The 21291-nt window shown below is 38.3% G+C and overlaps 1 protein-coding gene across 1 annotated transcript in view; it reads left to right on the top strand.

The window, feature by feature from the left end:
* The first annotated feature begins 4663 nt into the window (after positions 1-4663).
* Positions 4664-21291, top strand: part of qua (villin like protein quail) — a 132952-nt gene continuing 116324 nt past the window's right edge. Inside the window, exon 1 of the mRNA XM_081743773.1 lies at positions 4664-4872. The gene's annotated coding sequence lies outside the window, so the exon portion shown is untranslated. The remainder of the gene's footprint in view (positions 4873-21291) is intronic.

Raw genomic sequence — 21291 nt, 5'->3', positions numbered from 1 at the left:
GATTTCCAACCTAGGTACGGGTACCCGCAACCATTCAGGGATACGTGGAAAATAATAATGGCGGAAAATCACTTTAACCATTGTTTAAAACAGGCATTTGGAAGTTGGAACAAAGAGTGGGCCAACCACAGAGGACTTACTAGCGTCGAGGGCCAGATTAAAGGGGGCTCTAGCCCAGGCCTCTAGGGGGCCATTCTGATCAAAATCCCAGCTGGCTGTCTAAAAGGAATTATACAAGATAAAATCATTATCATAAGATAAAATATGATCAAAAATATGAAACATATTCCCTTAACTTTCCTACTGTACTTTCACAGAAATGTATTAGGTGAAGCCAGCAGGGGGCACATATTTTTTGTAGCCCCGGCCCTCCAGATGGGTTTAATCTCTCCCTGGTCGTACAAGACAATGTACATTTCCACAAGAATCGAGTTGAGTTGATTGTAGTTTAGCGTCCCTTTCAGCAGCGAGGCTATATGAGACGTGGACCTACTGATTAACGTGGAATCCGAACCACATGATCCACAAGAATCGAATAGCTATATTTAATTTATAAAATCGTTCGTCTTACACTAATATCACAGGAACACAAAAAAACTGTTTATTTTCCATTTTAGTGGAACCCTTGACCAGTCTGCCAATGTTAGGTGGTAGGCCTACGCTCTAATGAAATGAAATGAAATCTTTTAGTTTTGCGTCCCACGATTATGCCGGTTAGGCTAAAGGAGACGGTGATGGTGAGAAATGAATGAATTGAGTTGATGTTGAGTTTAACGTCCCTTTCAGCAGCGAGGCTATATGAGACGGGACCTACTGATTAACGTGGAATCCGAACCACATGATCCACAAGAATCGAATAGCTATATTTAATTTATAAAATCGTTCGTCTTACACTAATATCACAGGAACACAAAAAAACTGTTTATTTTCCATTTTAGTGGAATCCTTGACCAGTCTGCCAATGTTAGGTGGTAGGCCTACGCTCTAATGAAATGAAATGAAATCTTTTAGTTTTACGTCCAACGATTATGCCGGCTAGGCTAAAGGAGACGGTGATGGTGAGAAATGAATGAGTTGAGTTGATGTTGAGTTTAACGCCCTTTCAGCAGCGAGACTATATGAGACGGGACCTACTGATTAACGTGGAATCCGAAAAACATGAGCTCCCGCCGGGTGAGAAATGAATGAAATGGTGGAATGAAGACACTGGATGTTCCAACGCGGAGGATATTTTCAAGGCGGACATTAGTTATAATTATACAAGGAAAAAAACTTCCAGTCTTTTCAAGAGATTACGTAAGAAATTCATTTTTAACAAGAGTCAAGCGGGCCTGATAAAATGGCTCAGGGGGCCGGGGGGTGGCCGTTGCACATGGTTGGTTTAAAATGTAAACAATGCATACTTATTACGATTAAATTGTTTCGATAGTAAATGATGTAATCAGTTGACACTAACCACATATCCACTCTTTACCATCATTTCAGATCTTGCTTGCGGGAGGGGAATTACTTTTTGCCTCCTCGAAATGATGCTCCTGTTTCTCCCAATCATACACAATCCTATCTTTTTCAAACATTCATTATTTTTTTTTCTTTCTTGGAGAAGTATTGGATGTAAGAGTAATTGTAAATATTTCACCTAAATTGTAAAACAGGTTCAATCTGTGAAAAGGAATTAAGAAGGGACACAAAAAGAAAAGAGGCTGGGAACTACTGGCCAGGATGAAAGATTCTGTTCACGTTTCTTATCAATATTATATTTTTTCTCATTATATTTGACAGTGACATAACTAGGGGGAAAAACGGGACTTGTGTCCTAGGCGTCGGATTGGGAGGGCGCAAAATTGGCCAAATATTTAGGAGAGCGTTTTGGCTTGGTTGATCATGAGGGGGCGCTACGGCGAGTTCTTGCCCCGGGCGACAACTAACAAAGTTGCGTCGCTGTACGAGTAAGCAGTTACATAGTTGATTTATTTATTCATTGCTTTGGTAGTAACTATATTTTTATATTTACTTTTTTTCTCAAAAGTATTTGGTTACATTTCTTTTTCAATTTAATGACAAGAATTGGAATATATTTGGCTAAATTTTACCCGCCTTAATAAAGCCATATTTGAATGATCTTAGAACAGTTGGCACTTCTTTCCTGGTTGAACCGATTCGTTAGTTATAAAGTCCTATGATATAGTTTATTATTTATACAGCACTAGCATATATTACCCGCTTCGCTGGGTAGAAATGAAAATTTAAGCGCACAACTCCGTATCTCATGTGTTTAGTATCTGTGAAATATGCTGTTTTCGTTTTTAATGGCATTGATTTAAACAGCATCGGAAAGATCATTGATCATTTCGTCGACTCCGAAAAGCACGGATTCGACACTAATATTGGTCATTTTCGATCATTTATATATCTCCCCTCTCTCTCAAGTGGTGGGACTGAAATGAAAATGAAATGAAATCTTTGAGTTTTACGTCCCACGGTTATGCCGGTTAGGCTAAAGGAGACGGTGATGATGAGTAATGAATGAAAATGGTGGAATGAATAAAGTGGGATGAAACGAGAGAACCCCGAGGAAACCCACGCACACCGTGTTTGTCCACCACAAGGTTCACTTGGCGGGGCCTGGGATCGAACCTGGGACCCCAAGCACCAGAGGTGAACGCTCTACCACTGAGCCACCGCGGCTCCCAATGGCGGGACTGATTTTGGATTTAAACCGGATCGGAAATGTCACTGTTCATCTAAATGACCCCGAAAACTATGGATTAGACACTAATATTGGTCATTTTCGATTATAATTATTATTATATATAGCTCCCCCCTCCTCCGTGCTGCGGCACATGGCATCAGAATTGTCACTGTTAATCTCAGTTACTCCTAACACTATGGATTCAACACTAATATTAGTCATTTTTAATCATTTTTAAATTTCTCCCCTCACCCTTCTCTGGGTATATATAGCCCCCTCCTTCGTGCTGCGGAACACGGCATCAGAATTGTCAGTTTTAATCTCAGCTAGTCCTAAAACTATGGATTCGACACTAATATTAGTCATTTTCGATCATTTTAAATGTTTATCCCCCTCCCCTACGTTGTACCCTCCTCAACTACCAGGGCTGGATTTGAATAGAAACAACATCAGAAGTGTCACTGTTTCTCTCATTGACCCCAAAACTATATATATTCAACACTAATATCAGTCATTTTTGATCATTTTTAAATTTCTCTCCCCTTCCCCCTCCCCTATCTTGCATCGTCAAAGTGAATAGCCTAAAGTAATCCCTGTCCCTAAACTCATGTATGTGGAACATTTCATTGAGATCGTTCAAGAGTGATGGTCATTTTAATTTTAATTTTTTAAACATGTAACTCCCCTCCCTCTCCCCTAGGTTGGCTTGTCAAAGTGAAACTATATATATATATATATATATATATATATATATATATATATATATATATATATATATATATATATATATATATATAAAGGCCCGAACCTCATATATGTTGAAAATTTGATGGAAATTGGTTGTGTGGCTCAAAAGTTATTAGGTTTCATTAGTTTTTATACGTTCCCTCCCCTAGGATCTACCGTTAAAATGAAATTACAAAAATGTTTCCGGATCCGAACCTCATGTACCTTGAAAATTTGATTGAGATCGGTCATAGTTATTAAGTTACAAAAATAGTAACTTTCAGTATTATATAAATTGATTTTTATATATCTCCCCCTCCTTCTCCTACACTACGTTGCTCTGTCAAATTTAAATCATAAAAACGATCCCAGGCCTGAACCTCATCAATGTTGAAAATTTGATCAAGATCGGCCGAGTGGTTCAGGAGTTAAATTTTATTTATTTTTTAATACCCCCTCCCCCAAGCCAACCCAGCCTCGAATCTCATCCATGTTACAAATTTGATCGAGATCGGTCGGGCGGTTCACGAGATTTAGAGTCACAAACATAGTGATTTTCAATTTTATATATATAGATTACATACCGAACATTATCTAATAATGTAAATTCGATGTGTAAAAATAATATTTTGGTGAATCAAACTTCGTATGGATGGGTTCTATCTCCTCAAATAGGTAGAGGCTCATTTCCCATAGTTGGGGATAACACACCCCACACGCCCCTTTATTGACGACCTTGGTTACGTTTCAGTGGACATTTTATCACTTCTATCGGAGGGAAGAAGGATTTATGTGAAAAGCGAATACACCTAAAGGAAAACGAATCAGGACTTCATATCATGTAACCAGTAATGAAATTATTTAAGAGAACAATATAATTACCGTACATTATTTATTGTATGAGAATCCTAATCAGTTTACAGGTAGTATAATAAATATATTTCTTCCATTCCAAAGCTAAACTACACCTATGGACTGACAACCTCTCTTTTGAAATGATGGATCGGCAACTACCATTAGGATAGCTAGCTGGGGGAAAACACGCATTCGTTCCTTTTCTAGCAGTTCTACCTGAAACGAAAAAAAAAAAAAGCCTACCTATAACCATTACCACTACCACTATGAATGAACAAGCTATCCGACCGGCAGGCAGACCGATCTTTCTGTGAATATGTTTCATCGTGGTTTGTCGCGCCGACTGTAGTTTGGTCACCCCTGGCTCTGCTTCACCTGCCCGTCCTTGGCGTGGTTCCGGTGAGTTTGTGTGGAGAAGTGAGCGAGAGAAGTTGGTTCGTGAATCGAGGAGTTAGCTGCTTGTGGAACCAGTGAGTGGTCGGTGGACGTTTGTTATTGTTGTACAGGGAAAACGATGTGCCTTGTTGGTGTTTTCCTTGGTGACTCATTCTCGTGATGTATTTTGTATTCCCATCAGCACATCGGGTTATCAATTTAAGGTAGGATCTCGTTTATGATTCATGATTACTTCAATTTAGTTGTTTTCACTATTGCATTTTTTGTTGTTGTTCTTTTTCTTCTAAATTAAACAGTATTCTAGTGTGGTGCTAACAATTGAATCAAAATGCTGATGCTCCGGTTACTGTCAGGTGACTTCCGGTAAGCTCTTTATTCGTTCGTTACCAGTATGAAAAGGCAACAGGTGTGTCTATCCAAAAGCTATTTTATTTCCAGTGGTTTTGATGACTAGCGCATACGTCTCAAAAAGATTGTGTTTTTACTGTTGTCGGCTGTGAACGTTGGCATTTCTGCACCGGTTCGTGACAGAAAAGAGAATAATGACCCTCAGACGCTTGCTGGCAGCGCAGAGGCCCTGGAATTTCTTTTACGACCCGGCTTTTTAAAAACAAGACTCCAGAAGCATAGGCATAAGAAAAGGGGAAGCTGGAAGCAAAGCGTAATAAAAGTACATCACGAAGTGAATTTTATTTACGCTCAACTGTAATTTCATAGCTCTCAAAGAACGATGAGTTCTTGAATTAATTAAAGTAATATATTATATTTTTTATGGTGATATGTTAAACGTGTGTTATTCTATATGTGCTATTACCGCATATCTTTCGCGTGCGTTGCGCTATCAAGTGAAGTTCCAAGTCAGTCGTTCAAAAGTTACTAATCCGTGACATGGCAGGCAGAAGTGCCAACTAAACATGTGCAAAAAGGATTTAAAAATCTTTTAAAAGGAAGGCAGAGGAAGTAAATAATAATAGATAACCACCAGCTTTCAACTTTCTTCGCAACGAATATTGGACAAGTACACTCTGCTTCAACCATCTGTCTTGAATTGGGGTGCTTTTAAAAGACATTTCCGATTTGTGTATGCTGCAAGTGCAATTGGCGTGCAAAGTGCTATTGCATATTATTTCACGGATGGAAGAAGAGAGAGCAAATTCTTCTTGATAGCACTGAAAAAGTCTTTGTCCATTTCACAGGCATTTGAGAAAGCCATATGTGCAGTTCAAGAAATGAAACATTTTGAAAAACCAAAAGTTAAATTAGGCAATTACCTATTCTTCAATTAATCAAGACGTAGGACGTAGTTCAAGCAATCTACTAGATTTTATTTATTGTTGAACAGAAATTTAACGAATAAAACTAAACTTGCAAGTCTCTTCAATCTGTTTGACTTGGTATACACGTAAAGATCATTAAATACACTATTGTAAATATTTTGATTTCCATACAATTTCTCAGGACATTATTGATTGATTCTTTAGTTACCTAGATAAGTTTTGTATACAATGACTTCGACAATGCAAATATTATCAGTAAGCAATTCTCAAAGTACAATGCTTTTACATTAAAAATTTCTACCGTACACACAATGACACAAGCATGTTCACAACGGAGGTAAATATCCAATCTTAATAAAAACCAAGGAACTTCTTTTTTTTAAAAAAAAAAAAAAAGTTGAATATATTTTTTGTCTGGATTGTCTAAACAATTGGCATCCTTTCTCTCCAGGGCAGATCCAGGGGGGCGATCTCCCCCCCAGGAGAGGAAACTTTATTATTTTATATATAAATAAAACCCATCCCAGAGTTTGGAGCTCTTAAAAGTAGCTCTAAGTAGCAGTATACAACCCCCCCTAAAAGTCCGTCCTGGATCCGCCCCTGTTCCTCCTCTAATGCGGAAGTATGTACAAATCTTTTCTGAATTGTTTCTATAGAAGACCAGCTAAAATGCCCGCTCTTCGCATGGGAATATATTTGAAAAACATATTTGAATTCGTTTCGCGCATAGGATACATATTTAAATCGAAATGACAAAAACCCAGTTTCACTTAAGTGCTAAATAGTTCGAAACTCCATTTTAAATGGTGCACAGGCATAGGCAAAAATTTATTTCGGGAGTTTATTGAATTGTTCGAATTCAATATGAGGATAAATTATATTAACATTTATAAAACTCACTCCTAAAATTAGACTAAATTTACAGAAAAATCGGGATTTCGGGGAGTTCCGGACCACCAGGACCCACCCCCTTGGCTACGTCTGTGATGGTGCAGCCGTTTTTCCGTAAGAATGTCACTCCCCTCCTGTAGGATTCTCATTTCAGTCAAACTGTTACGATGAAAGCGTTAAATTATAGGTCCACGTCTCATAGCTTCGATGCCAGTGGGGCCTATTTCTGAATAACTTCTTTTTTTTGGGGGGGGGGCGCAAGGTATGAATTCCATTGTCGGACATCCGAGCAAAAATATCCATATTCTAAAGGAAACCAAACAAAATTTGGGGACTCCCCGGGATCGGCGCTCATACTTGCTACTGAACGAAAGCTGAGAGATCGTTCTAACCATTTCAAAAACACATTTTAAACAGTTCAACCATTTTATTTTTACCATTTCATAAGTGCAGAATGGGAATTAATTTTTTTCCTTTTCCCCTTTAGAAGCGAAATTTTCGGCACGTATCCATATTAAAAAAAAAATAAAAAAAAAAAAGATTTTATATAACGAGTTTCATCTCTCTAACTTGTCGGTCTTGAGATACTCTATTTTTGACATACATTTTGAACCTCCTCTTCCTTGTTAAGAGACACATTTTGATCACAATCATATGATAGAAACCCATTCAGCATAGTGACTGTATTCCAAACTTGATTTCATACGGTTTAACGGTGTGGGGTTAGTATAGTGGAGAAACAAATAGTCTGCTTTTATATAATTTTAAAAAATCAAGATTTGCAGGAAAGTAATTTACTAGTTCTTATTTTCGAACGGAGTTTTTAATTTCGCAAGTAAGAATGAAAGTGACGTGATGTATCTGGTTGTTAGCTTGTTTAAAAAACCGATCAAATGATTATTCCACATTTAAGATTTGCATGACACACGCTATTCAAAATTTATATAATAGAATTCAGTAAGCAATTGTTACTTACCCAATATTGCGGAGAAAGCAGTTGTTGAGGACGAGGACTTTCAAATAATTCTTGCTTAGCGAGTAATTTAACAATCCTTTAATTCAGATTTTGTGCTATGAAACGCAACAATTACAAGCTGAAAATATTGTTTGATTTTTGTTAAAGAATGTTAATATTATTTCTCCGGTCTACTTTCCCATGAGATTCAAAACACTGAAAAATTCAAAGACTACACGTAACAAGTTCTTATAAATTTCTAGCACTTTACAAAATATAATAGTCAGTGTTGTTGACGTTCAGTTCACTGTCGAAGACATGATATTGACATGAATGCCTGTTTCTTAACAATGTGGAGCATGTCAACAACAATCAGTAATATTTCTAGAAATTCATTTTACCTTTTAAATAGTGTGTCATTTCAGCACCGATGTTATATAAGACGTGGACCTACATCAAAAATGAACGTGCTAGCCACTAGGCAAGCTGGGTGAGCTGCATTCAATTTGTCCATCTGATTATCAGTCCTGTATAGGCTTCCCATACGTCTCGGATGTGCTTCATCTGTCTTCCGAAAGATAATTCAAAACTCCAAGTGTTCCAGTATAGTTCCAAAACAAGTTAATATCATCCGTGCGATATTTTAAAAAAAAAATCTACTTTTATTAGTCACCGATACTCAATTGATACGAATAATCTATCCCTGCCAGTGGCGGCAAGACATGATCTGAATATTTGTATATCAAATGATCTGAATATGTGTATATGAATCTTAGTTTATCTGGTTGTTTCTAACACTTTGTTTGACGAAAGGTTGTATAACTAATAGGATATTATCTTTTTCGGTTAAAATACCGTGTAACATATTTCATATTTTATTAAATAAATTGACAAGAGCAACGGAAGTAGGTACTAGCCCTTTGTACTCTTAAACAACGAAGGTGTAAGAAGAGATTTGATTCCTTGCTCATGAACACCTGAAAATTCTGTCTGGAAAACTGTGTGATCAGATTATTTAATAAAATAATTTACAAAACAACTAAATAGAAAGGATAATATAATTATAGTAATGAATATAACTTGTTTTGCAAAAGTTATATTCAAACTGAAGATTAATGAACAACTTAATTTATAATTATACACGTGGCATTAAATATATGTTATTACTCTTACAAGGTACATTCGCGAAGTGTCTCCTCGGGATTCGTGTAAAATTGATTCAAATATAAAGTTCTCCTCGTCACAATGTGTATTGTACTAATTTTTGCGGCCCATACTGGTAATTTGCGTATTTATGACCCTTCATATATCCGGAATTCAATCATACACTAGAACGAGGCGCATTTCAAAAGAAAGGTCCGATATTTTATTATAACCGTCTGGCAATAGTGATCGGATCACGCTTGCGCAGTAACATCGCTTGGTCCATTGGCTATCAAACAACCATAGTTTCGCCGGTCATCTGTTTGTTTTCGTGTGTGCTGGAGCCAGGGGTGGACTGGCTATATAAAAAGGGCGCGGTCACATACTCTGGGAGGGCGCCGTCCATCTGAGGCTTTCGCTTGTATGGAATACCCCCTCCTAATAAAAGAAAGTGCCGGGGGGCTTCCATCGGAAAATTAGTACACAAAAAACAACAAAAGATTAAGTAGCTATTGCAGTTAATCACGATAGAATTATACAAATTCAATATTTTCATAAACAAAGAGACTTTGAGTACTAAATATGAGGCGTGGTTTTTAAGTAAGGTCCGTTTTGTTGTAGACACTAGTAGTTCGCACGCATATCGCAACTAGCGTGTGCGTCGTGTACCGGCATGCCTCGGGAACAACTGTGCTCAGTTTCAACTCTGTAGCTGACCTGTACGGTTGTGTTCTGTGCTTTCACAATGTTTAAGACTTTCACAATGTGAGGTTCGCTCAGTGATACGGGTTTTGTCAGCAAGTAACCTGTCTGCTGCAGAAATTCATCGACAGATTTGCGAAGTGTACGGTGATACTGTTATGAGTGCAAGCAAAGTGCGTAAGTGGGTAAAAGAATTCAAAAATGGCCGTGACAACGTCCATGATGAGGACCGCTCCGGTCGCCCTTCTTCGATTACAGACGATTTGGTGGCTTCAGTTGAAGCGAGGGTTCGTGAGACCAGGCGCTTCACAATAACAGGTCTCTCAAACGAATTTCCTGACGTGTCGAGATCAGTGCTTTACAAAATTGTTTCTGAACACATAAAGTTTAGGAAACTGTGCTCCCGTTGGGTCCCGAAACTCCTAAACAGAACCACAAAAACCAAAGATTTGAGTGTGCCATGAAGTTCTTGACTCGTTATCACGAAGAAGATGACGGCTTCTTGAGTCAGATCGTAACTGGAGACGAAACATGGGTTTCGCATATCACGCCCGAATCGAAGCAACAGAGCATGGAATGGAGACACACACACTCGCCTGTAAAGATGAAGGCCAAACAGACTCTGTCCCAGGGCAAAATCATGGCGTCGGTATTTTGGGATAGGCATGGTGTTTTGTTGGTCGACTTCATGCAACGAGGAACCACTATCAATGCAGAAGCATACTGCCAAACCCTGTCAAAGCTACGCAGGGCGATTCAAAACTAACGACGCGGCATGCCGACAAAGGGCATTGTTCTTCTCCATGACAATGCAAGACCTCAGACTGCAGGTCAGACCCGCGATTTGTTTGACAGTTTTGGCTGGGAAGTTTTAGACCACCCACCCTACAGTCCTGATCTTGCGCCGAGAGATTACCATATGTTCCTCCACCTCAAACAACACCTCAGTGGCAACCGTTACAATGATGACGACGATGTGAAAACGGCAGTGAACTCTTGGTTATCGGAGCAGGCAGCAAGTTTTTATGAAGAGAGTATTTTGAAATTGGTTGAGAGGTATGATAAGAGTTTAAACAAACTTGACAACTATGTCGAAAAATAGAGTAAAGTATGTACTTTTTGAAAATACATTTACTTTTTTGAAATAACCTTTCGTTGTGTACTTATGTTCAAACGGCCTTACTTAAAAAAACACGCCTCGTATATTAGGCCTACATAAATCTGCACAGTTTAACTGAGACTACAAAAATCACACCAGTTGTTTAAATTCTTCGGCTACATTTGTTAACAGCCTAATTATAACTGAAGATTTGAGTTGCTATTTTTCATACTTCTGTCCTTTTAAAGCTATGTTCATCATAACATTAACTTATTTTTCATCTATTTTTAAAACCGTTAATAAAAAGTATACATGCAACATTTACTACAAATTAACAAAAATAAATTTAGAATTATATACCTACCTAGCGAAAAAAGAAATTCAAAAACAAAACTGGAAAATGAAAGTAAAGTCATTGCTTTATGCTTGAAGCAGCTTTCGCATTTCCTTGTTTTTTTTCACACATTTTGCCAATAATAAGATTTTTGTCTATTTTGCTCAGAATGTCTCTTTCTGAGTTCATCAAGAACAATGATTCCAGATGTTCATCTGTAAGTCTTGAACGGAGTCTTGTTTTTATGTAACGCCACTAGCGCCTCTAACGGCGGGAATGGGAAGGAGAGAGATATGTAAAAATGATCCAAAATGACCGAGTTAGAGTCAAATCAACATATTTCGAAGTCGCTGAGATCATTAATGGTACAGTCATGAACATTAATAAATGGAGGTTGGAGCCATAAAAAATAATGACTTCAGCCTCCATTTATTAATGTTCGTGACTGTACTACCAAAACCTAAAACAGAAAGGGCAAGGCCGTAGGCCGAGTAAAGACGGGATCTGGGTGCGGAGCAGTAGGGGTGGGAGTGTTGATATATAAAAATCATCCAAAATGACCGATATTAGAGTCAAATCTATAAATTTCAGGGTCCCTAAGATCATTATAATGACATTCCCAAAGCCAAAAACAGAAAGAGCGAGGCCGCAGGCCGAGCAAATACTGGGATTTTGGGCGGAGCGTGGGGTTGTAAGGGTGATGTGTAAATATCGTTCAAAATGACCGATATTAGAGTCAAATCTATATATTTAGGGGTAAATCTAATATCATTAATAGCATTCCCACGCCGAAAACAGAAAGAGCGAGGCCGCAGGCCGAGCAAATACCGGGGTCTGGGGTGGAGCCCTAGCTGGCCAAAGGCTAGCGAATTTATAAAATAATTATGTAGCTTTGTTTTTTTTTTTTTTTTTTAATGTGTTCAGAGAGGAAACTGTGCGCCTTCACGAAGCTAAGACGGGTCTTAGCCTCTCCCGAGGAGGGCGCAAAGGCACTGATGTGAGGAGGGCGCAGCGGCCATCGGGCCGGTACCTTATTATGGCCAGTCCACCCCTGGCTGGAGCGTGTTAAAATGGTTGCGCGTATACACAATCCCACCAGGTGTGAGGTCTGCTCTGTGATTAGATTTCTTCATGCCAAAGGACAAAGTGCTGCTGAAATTCATAGAGAATTGTGTGCAGTGTACGGCGACAGTGTAATGAGTGAAGAAAGCGTACGGCAATGGTGTCGTGCACTCAAAGAAGGTCGTACAAATATCCACGACGAAGAGAAGTGTGGAAGACCAAGCATTCAGAATGACGACTTGGTGCAGCGAGTGAATGAAAAAGTTTAAGAAAATCGTCGCTTCACCATTACCGCTCTACACATCGAATTTCCAGAGGTTTCACCAACAACATTGTTTCGAATTATTACAGAAACATTAGGATATCGGAAATTGTGTGCCAGATGGGCCCCCAAAATGTTGACAGACGTCCACAAACAGAACCGACTGACTGCAGCACGTGCATTTCTGGATCGCTACGACAGAGAGGGTGATGGATTTTTTTTTACTCATATTGTTACAGGTGACGAAACCAAGGGACTATCACCTCTTTCTGCACCTAAAAAAGTGGCTTTCATCTCAACAATTTGAAGAACCTGATGAATTGAAAACGGCAGTGTTGAAGTGACTGAGCTCCCAGGCGGCGAACTTCTATGCAGAGGGTATAAAAAAACTTGTGCCACGGTACAGGAAGTGTTTGGAAAATAATGGTGACTATGTTGAAAAATAAAGTGGATATGTACTTGTTTTTACCCAATAAAACAATGTTGCTAAACTTACAGAGGTTGCTCAGTCTACATTTGGCCAATTTCGACTTCCCTAAAAATTTAGAAGAATCCATGGCGCCAGGTCCGTAAGCGCTCGATGTGTTTCCCTTGATTCCTAACAATAGCTCGACAACGTAATTTCCACTGTAATAGGCTTCTCTGAAGAACTGGGAGGGAAATCTTGTTCCATTCCCTTTGTACAGTTTTCCAAAATCCTTCCACAGTTGTCACGCCGTTTTCCCAAAACCCGCTTCAGCAATCCAAATCCACAATAGTCCATAGGACTTGAATCTGGAGATTTAACAGGTACCTCATTGAAAAGTATCACCTGTATACCACTTGCCTCCCCCATCTCCCTGTAGAATGCGAGGGACGATCGTGAAGTATGTGATGAGGCCTTGTCCCTGTGAATGCGCACCAGATTGGCGTCATTTCCGTACATTGTTGGAATCTCAGGCTCGTAGATCGGCCGCATGATCTGCTCCTGAAAATCTGCAAATTCATTTTGCAGTTCTTCGCCACCCTACGAATCTTCAGTTTACTTCGTTTAACAGTAGCCAGTAACGACCATGAACCCTTTTGGGAAGGATTCTTTACAGACACGGACCCACCTTCTGAAGTTCTTGGCGCCTTTCTCTCGGTACATGATGGCTCTCGGTTTGCCGCAGTCGGAAAGGTAAATCCATGCTTCATCGAGCGTTACGACGTACATCCACCTTTGTTTTGCCAGATGCCGTTCGTGCTGATTCCGGTCGTTACACTTTCGTTTCTTTTGGTGGGCATCCGTGAAAAGATGGCCGCGAGCTTTCACGACTTTTTCCAGCTTGAGTTGATGGTGTAACGTCCGGCGCACAGTCCCCAAAGACACGCCAAGACGATTAGCCATATACCTTTGTGTTTGCGGATTTTCTTGCATTGCCATTTTGCGAAGTTTCCTCTGCATGTTGGACGTAACCTTGGTGCATTCCCGCTTCCTAGGCAACTTCGTTGGTGATCCAAATGGTGGAGCTTCGTTGACCTTGTACTTTTTAATAACATTTTTTATTCCACTTAAAACTGGTGTTGCAACCATCCTTCTTGCACTGTTTTCTAATGACAGAAACACTAAAGTGGGCATCATAAAGAGTCGCAACATAGTCTTCCCAAAACCGGCTTAATTTGGGCCGCATTTTGGTCACAGAGCGGAAACTCACACACTTGGAAACAAATTTAACACAACACTCACAACAATGGTCCTGTTTTGTGCGTTATTGTCGTCCGCGCGGAAAAACAATTAAGTTTCCAGGAAGCCACTGCACAACACTGCAGGACGCCACGAGCCAGGTCGGTTGAGTCCATTCTGGGAAGGAACGAAATCGGCCAAACGTAGGCTGAACAACCTCTATACTTACCTGTTTCCAATTAAATATCGGCCCTTTCTTTTGAAATGCGCCTCGTATAACGCTCGGACACAAAATTGCTTTTAGTTTCTTTAGATGTAACTGGACATGAATGTGGGCATGTGCAAAACAAATTTGACCAAGTACTGCTTCTCTGACACATGTTACCAACACTAGCTACCATATGGGATTCAACTTCCGGTTTTTCAAAAGGGAATAGGTGCAAGTGATACATCAAATTCATGTACAATTTCTCGGAAATTCACTAATGTAGTGAGTTTTATCGTAGCTATTGCATGTTAAATGTCAGGCACTTCATGATTGTTGAATCAAATGGAAAGTTGTGCAGGGCCCGCTGTGTATATGTAATGTTTTACGTGATTTATCGTTGACGAAATATTCTCTGAACGTAAATAATACAGACACACAGACGTCAATACGGAAATGGTCTTCATCTAAATATGGTCGTATCTGAACTTACATTAAGCATTTTGACTATTATACAATACTTCTTCGTTGTAGTATATCATGGAAGTAATACAATCACTCACAGCAATGTAATAAGATTATGACACCAATGTTGTAAGGAGTTTGTTAATACCTACAGTATTTTTTCCAGTTAGAAATTATTTTGATTTGTCAACATCAAAAATATATGTGTAACTGATATTACTCTGCAATTCTATTCGCGAAGTGCTTGGGAGGATTTAATATGCAATACCTTGCAAACGGTACAAGCTACAGTAAAATCCTCTACATCAATGAGTTTTCGAGAAAATTGTACATGAATTTGATGTCTCACTTGCACCTATTCCCATTTGAAAACTCAAAAGTTGAATCCAAGATGGCAGCTGGGGTGTGTCAGAGAAGCAGTACTCGATCAAATTTGTTTTACACATGCCCACATTCATGTCCAGTTACATCTAAAGAAACTAAAAGCAATCTCGTGTCCGAGCGTTATACTAAAATCTATCTCAGACAAGTTGATAGGAACTTCTATCCCCACCACCTACCTGCTAGCTGGCTACTGTTTGAGACGGGGGTTGTGTTGCTGTTCTCTTTAGCAATACAAGCCCCCATTCGCTGCTATGTAGATATTTTTAAAAAACAGTGTGTAAACAACGAATTGAAACTCTCATGTTATAGTGTACGTACTTCTTGATTCTTAACACATTAAACAGACTAACCAAAACTGGTTAACAAGTAACTGTCAACTCAATTTAAGTATGCTCATTAATTCAAAAAGCGGGGGGTGTGCAGAAGCGTTGGAATAGCGGACTATGTCTGCTACTCGAGTGCGCATTTCAACTGATGGCAGGGTTGGACCTTGTACACAATTTATTGTATCAGCACGATGATTTTATCAGGTTTCTTTTTTGTTAATACACCAACATATGCATGAAAAAAAAATGAAAGGACATATTTATTTAACGTCTCGCACGTATGCCATATAGATTAAAGGAGACTATGATTATTGAAAATTAATGATAAGGAAGTATTGATGAAAGAGGAAAGTGGCAGCAAAGGGAGAACCCCGTGAAAACTCAAAGACACGATGTCATTAGCCACGAATTTACACGACCACGGACAGGACCGGAAGTAAGTAATTTACCACTGAGCCCCCTTTCCTCCATAACATATGGCAACAAAAATATAACAACATATGACAAGAAAACTTAAAAGTTTGTCGACTCCGTTTCCGGCCCGTATCAAAGGTGGATCTAGGGGGCCGGGTCCCCCTAAATTTTTACTGGCTCCTCTAAAATTTTCACTGTAGACTTGAAAATGAACAATAATATGTTGATGAACTATAATGTGATTGGATCGCCCCCCCCCCCTAAATTCTACCGGACCCCCTTTACATTTTTGGACTGGCTACTAGCCTGCAGTTTTCCATGAAGATAGCGGAGATACTTTCTCCTCCAGATCACAATATCATCCCTATCAACTATGAAACCTTTCCTGTTGTGCAACACGCATTTAAATTTCATAACTTTTAATAGTCTGTGCAAAGTTGCACGAGAGAAAACTGGAAGGTCATCATCGGTGTTTATTGCTGACAGAATTTTATCTAACGTTGGCAACTCATTTCGGAAAAAAAACTGATGTACCTTCGATCGAATGGCCGACTTCGTAAAATCGTCGTATTTTTCAAGTAGGGAAGTGCTTTTGCGCGTCTTTTTTTGGACTTTTAAGATTATTTTCATTAAATTTGGCCTCCCGTCGGATTCTGTACACAGTTGCTTGTCCCACCCCTGTCTGTTTTGCAGTCATATCGGCCAATTGTTCTACATTTAAATGAGTATGATGTTCTCTCAAAGAATTAAACACATTCAAAACGCAGCACCTCTCACTACTTCTCAAAGCTTTTCCGCGTTTATGTTTTATCACAGAACTGGAAGACATTCTAGAATCTTGCTTAACACGCACACTAAAAACACGTTACAAATAAATAAATATATTTTTGTATGTATTACACATACATCCACTAATACACTTTCTACTATATACAAGCACTACAGTATTTTCACACACTATAGAGTTCACACACGCTAAATGAAATGAAATGAAATTTTTGGGTTTTACGTCCCACGGTTATGCCGGTTAGGCTAAAGGAGACGGTGATGATGAGTAATGAATGAAAATGGTGGAAGTAAGAAAGTGGGAGGAAACGGGAGAACCCCGAGAAAACCCACGCACACGGTGCTTGTCCACGACAAAGGTCACTTGGCGGGGCTGGGATCGAACCCGGGACCCCAAGCACCAGAGGTGAACGCTCTAGCACTGAGCCCACACGCGCTAAATTCATACAATCTTCTCAGCGATATTCCACGTATTCGATGTCCAATCGAATATATAACTATTTTTGTTTTTTTTTTTTTTTACAGTGGGAACATATGTCAACTATTCCTCATAACTCTCTCCCCCTTCTAACATCAAATAAAAGAATCAGTATGAATTTGATTTATACTGTTGTTATACTTTTTTTTAAATGGTCAAATCAATATTTATTAGTCCTATAAAATACATAAACAATGCTATATCCCTTTCTTAAAATAACCATATTAATTGAAGTTGTGAATGATGGATGGGTTAAGAGTAACTAAAAGGAACAGCAAACTCCCTCACATTGACAGAAAGCGCGCGCGTAGTGGAGTGGAAAATTTAGATTTTAAACAATACTGATATGAATGTCTCAAACGTTTCCATCCCTGTCAGGGGTGGTATTCCTGCTTTCCCCTCTTGCGGCGAGAAAGAGGAGGAGAGTAGGGGAGTTTTCTTGTTTTCCTATCAACTAGTCTGAGATAGCGTTATAGTATATGATTGAATTCCGGATAAATGAAGGTACATAAATATGCAAATTAGCAGTATGGGCCGCTAAAATGTGTACAATACACATTGTGACGAGGAAAACTTTGCATTTGAATCAATTTTACACGAATCCCGAGGGTACACTTCGCGAATGTACCTTGTTAGAAAATGAAAGACAGTAAATACTACAAGCATATGCTACGAAATTTAAAGAAATAGGCAATTGAAATATTAATTGCTTTGAATTACAATTAAAACGCAATTCCTGTAGCTGGCTTAACTCCACGAGAAGACAACCAATACGTACTCACGCAACGGGAAATATTATATGGCACCATTTTTTTATGAACCAGTAATACATACAAAAGCTTTACATTTTCAAATGAAGCTATACTGGGTTACTTCAAAAAAGTGGGGGCAACTGCCCCCTTTCCCCCCTAATCGCCGCCCATGATCTTTGCCACTCACTTTTGACAAGAGTTGACCTATGATTTAGCTAATTCTAATATTTCAGCAAATTAATTGAAGAAGTATGACTATACGGTAAGTTATCATAGAATATCCCTGTATTTAATGTAAATTTTCATACAGTGTCTCGGTTTTCTGGTCTAAAAATCTGGGAACTCCAGTCATACAGTACATCTTAAAATCGAAAATAGCTAATAACAGATAGAGCTCAGATTCGGAATAAGCACTCTCGATTTATCCTGCTGTTTCCAATGTCACAGACTGTAGATCGTCTATAAGTGTCTGTAAGTAACACCATGTATCTCGAGAACTATTAAGAGTTCCATTGATATTTCATTCATGCAAGTGAATGACGTATTCGTGTTATCATATATGACTCTAAATACCCGTTATACGACGTTTTGTGCTTGAATTATTAACGGCACAAAACCAGCGCAGTAAAGAAACACTCTCTCGCCTCCTTAAATATTAAAAAAAATTATATTAAAAACAAAGCTGTAATATACACTATCTAGAGTTCATAGGAAGAATTTTTATCAAGACTAGTTTAGAGCCTGAACGATTTCTGTAGTCTGGTGATGAGTGAGTTAGTGGGATGTAAAGTTTTACAATGTATGTAAACAAAGAAGGCTAATACATATAATTCTGTAAAGTTTTCAGGTTTCCTTTGTAACACCGACGTAAAATAATATTCTCTATATCAAGTGTGTGGTAAAGATATTGAAATGGCCGAGCTAAAAAGAAACAGAAAAGAAAAAAAGAAACAAAGTTCAAGAAAGTAAAGAAGCATATGTTATGACTTTAACTAAAGGTTAATGGGTTATTTCTGTATAGTCTACTAGATATAGTATATTGAAGTACTTGAGAAGGAAAAAAATGTACATCCATTCATTTGGGCTTCTGAAATGTTTTCTCATACGTCATTATTCCAAGACTACAGAGCCAAGTACAATAACAGCAGATAGAGCATTTAGTTAAAAAAAAAAAAAAAAAAAAAAAAAACTATAATTAAGTGGATTTTAATGCAAAGACGGAATTGAGCTCGAGTCTTCTGTACTAAAAATGGGAACAATAACCCCTTAGCTACGTGGGAGCTCATGAATATTCTTCTCTGTCTTTTAGTTCTTCCAAAAGAATAGTCTAGCAAAATGACGTAGGTCAGTATATGAAGCTTAGTATAAATTTTTCTAATACATCTGAGTGAAAACGCAAATTAGAAGTATTGGCTGGTAAGATTCGCTTCATTGCTAGCAGTACAGAAAACAACACGTAACACTTTTGAATGGATTTGTTATGGTGATATAAATTTGAATCCAGTTTTGGATGTGAAATTTGACTGTAAACTAGTTATCCAAAATTTATGTCTTAAACTGTAAGAAAAACCGACAAAATCTATCTATATATATGCATTTAATAGTTATTATTATCAGCAACTACTTGTACGTGTAGAACACAAATTCAATTACCGAATCTTCATCATTGTGGGTTTGTTGATACACATAATAGACCTGAATGTTAATATTAGTGCCTGAATGCATTTTTGACATTGCGTTACCAAGTTCACTGGTATCAAATCCATTCGATATTCGTGGACTGTCAAAAATGGATATATGCTGGAGACTTTCAAAATATCAAGCACCACATTGCTAGTACCACCTTTGAGCTCCTTCGTGGCTAAGGGGTTCGTTGCCAGTAGGAGCTCATGTGGTTCGGATTCCACGTTAATCAGTAGGTTCCGTCTCATATAGCCTCGGTGCTGAAAGGAACGTTAAACTCAAAATCAACTCAACCTAGTTAGTACCACTAATAAAATTAATCTCGCGGACCGGTTGTTGAAAACCACTAAGATACAAGATCTTTCAGTGCATCAAAATCAAGAAACAACGAACCTTGTATTGATGCGCATCTTTTGATACATTGCAAACTTCATAAGGTATTCATGAATGTATTAGATTCATTTATATATATATTTGAATTATCAGAAAATGTATAGATGTAACTAAAACCAGTCCACTATATATATTCAATTTGTAAGGCTTGAAGCAACAGCTTGAAAATATGTTTGCTTTAAAATAAAGAAATGCTGCTAGCTGAGCTGATTTCTAAAACACGTGTTTAAAAAAAGGTGCTGTAAAATTAGAGAGTAGAAACGCTATTATCCAAATGAGGCTCATTTACTGATAATTTTCAATTCTGTTGAAAACAGATGACACAATAACATGCCATCATCGTAGGTGTTTGTGTCAAGGTAGAGCGATAACTTCCACTGGTTATTGCCACATTGCTGTGTTGCTAGTCGCAGCACATAAAAAAGAATGCGTACTAATATTCCATGAATATAATGAATTAACGGTGATTATCAAAACTATATAAGCTCTTCTGCCCGTATATAAGAGAAAGAAGATGTACGTACAAAGATACCTACATAAAATATATTGTTTTCGCCTGACAAGAGTATAAGTTCATACAACGTAAGTTTGTTACCAGTTACGTTTCGTTACTAATACAGTGCTTCAAATACATTGTGTGCATGACCTCTGAAATATTATGAATTTATTTGTGCTATAATAAACAAGGCTGGTATTTTAAAATTATTCCAGTATTCCTTATTTGAATAATTCGAGTATTCGATGTTCGAATAATAAATCGAACAATTATTCGTGTTCCAATAATTTTGTCAAATATTCGAAAATATAATTTGTTGTTCAGATATTGAAATTTTAAAAGTGTATTAGGTAAGAGGATTGCCACAGTTGTAGTGGCTGAAATTGTTGACAGTAACTGTTTCGGTGCTTGCTGTACCCCCTATACAACTCACCGATCATAGAGGGGACATATGATTTGTTCTTATGCATTTTCTTTATTTCAATAAGGTGTCCTCGCGTAGCGTAGTCGCTAACGCTCTCACCTTTGGTTTGAGCGGTCTTAGGTTCGATTACTGGTAGGGACACTGGGTAGAAAAGGTGTAACAGCTTTTCCAGGCCAGTCATCCTAAGTGGTTTTCCATTAGTTTTCCTCACTCACGTCAGACGAATGCCAAGATGGTACCTAATATACAAATCCCAGGCAGGGGCGGCTTTAGGATTTTAATTTTGGGTAGGCCCGCTCCCTCGCTTATGGATACATATACGCATTTGATTGATTAATGACAGTAGGAAATTACTTTTACTGTAGTGGTTGATGCTATTTGTTAAATAATTATATACCAGTAATATAGGCCTAAATAGTGTAAAATATATTTACTCTTTATTGTAT

The sequence above is a fragment of the Thermobia domestica genome, chromosome 2, assembly GCF_964235325.1.
Source record: "Thermobia domestica chromosome 2, izTheDome1.hap1.1, whole genome shotgun sequence".
Classification (NCBI taxonomy): domain Eukaryota; kingdom Metazoa; phylum Arthropoda; class Insecta; order Zygentoma; family Lepismatidae; genus Thermobia; species Thermobia domestica.
Note: the sequence above shows the minus strand (reverse complement) of the source record. Positions and strands in the feature narration are given on the sequence as shown.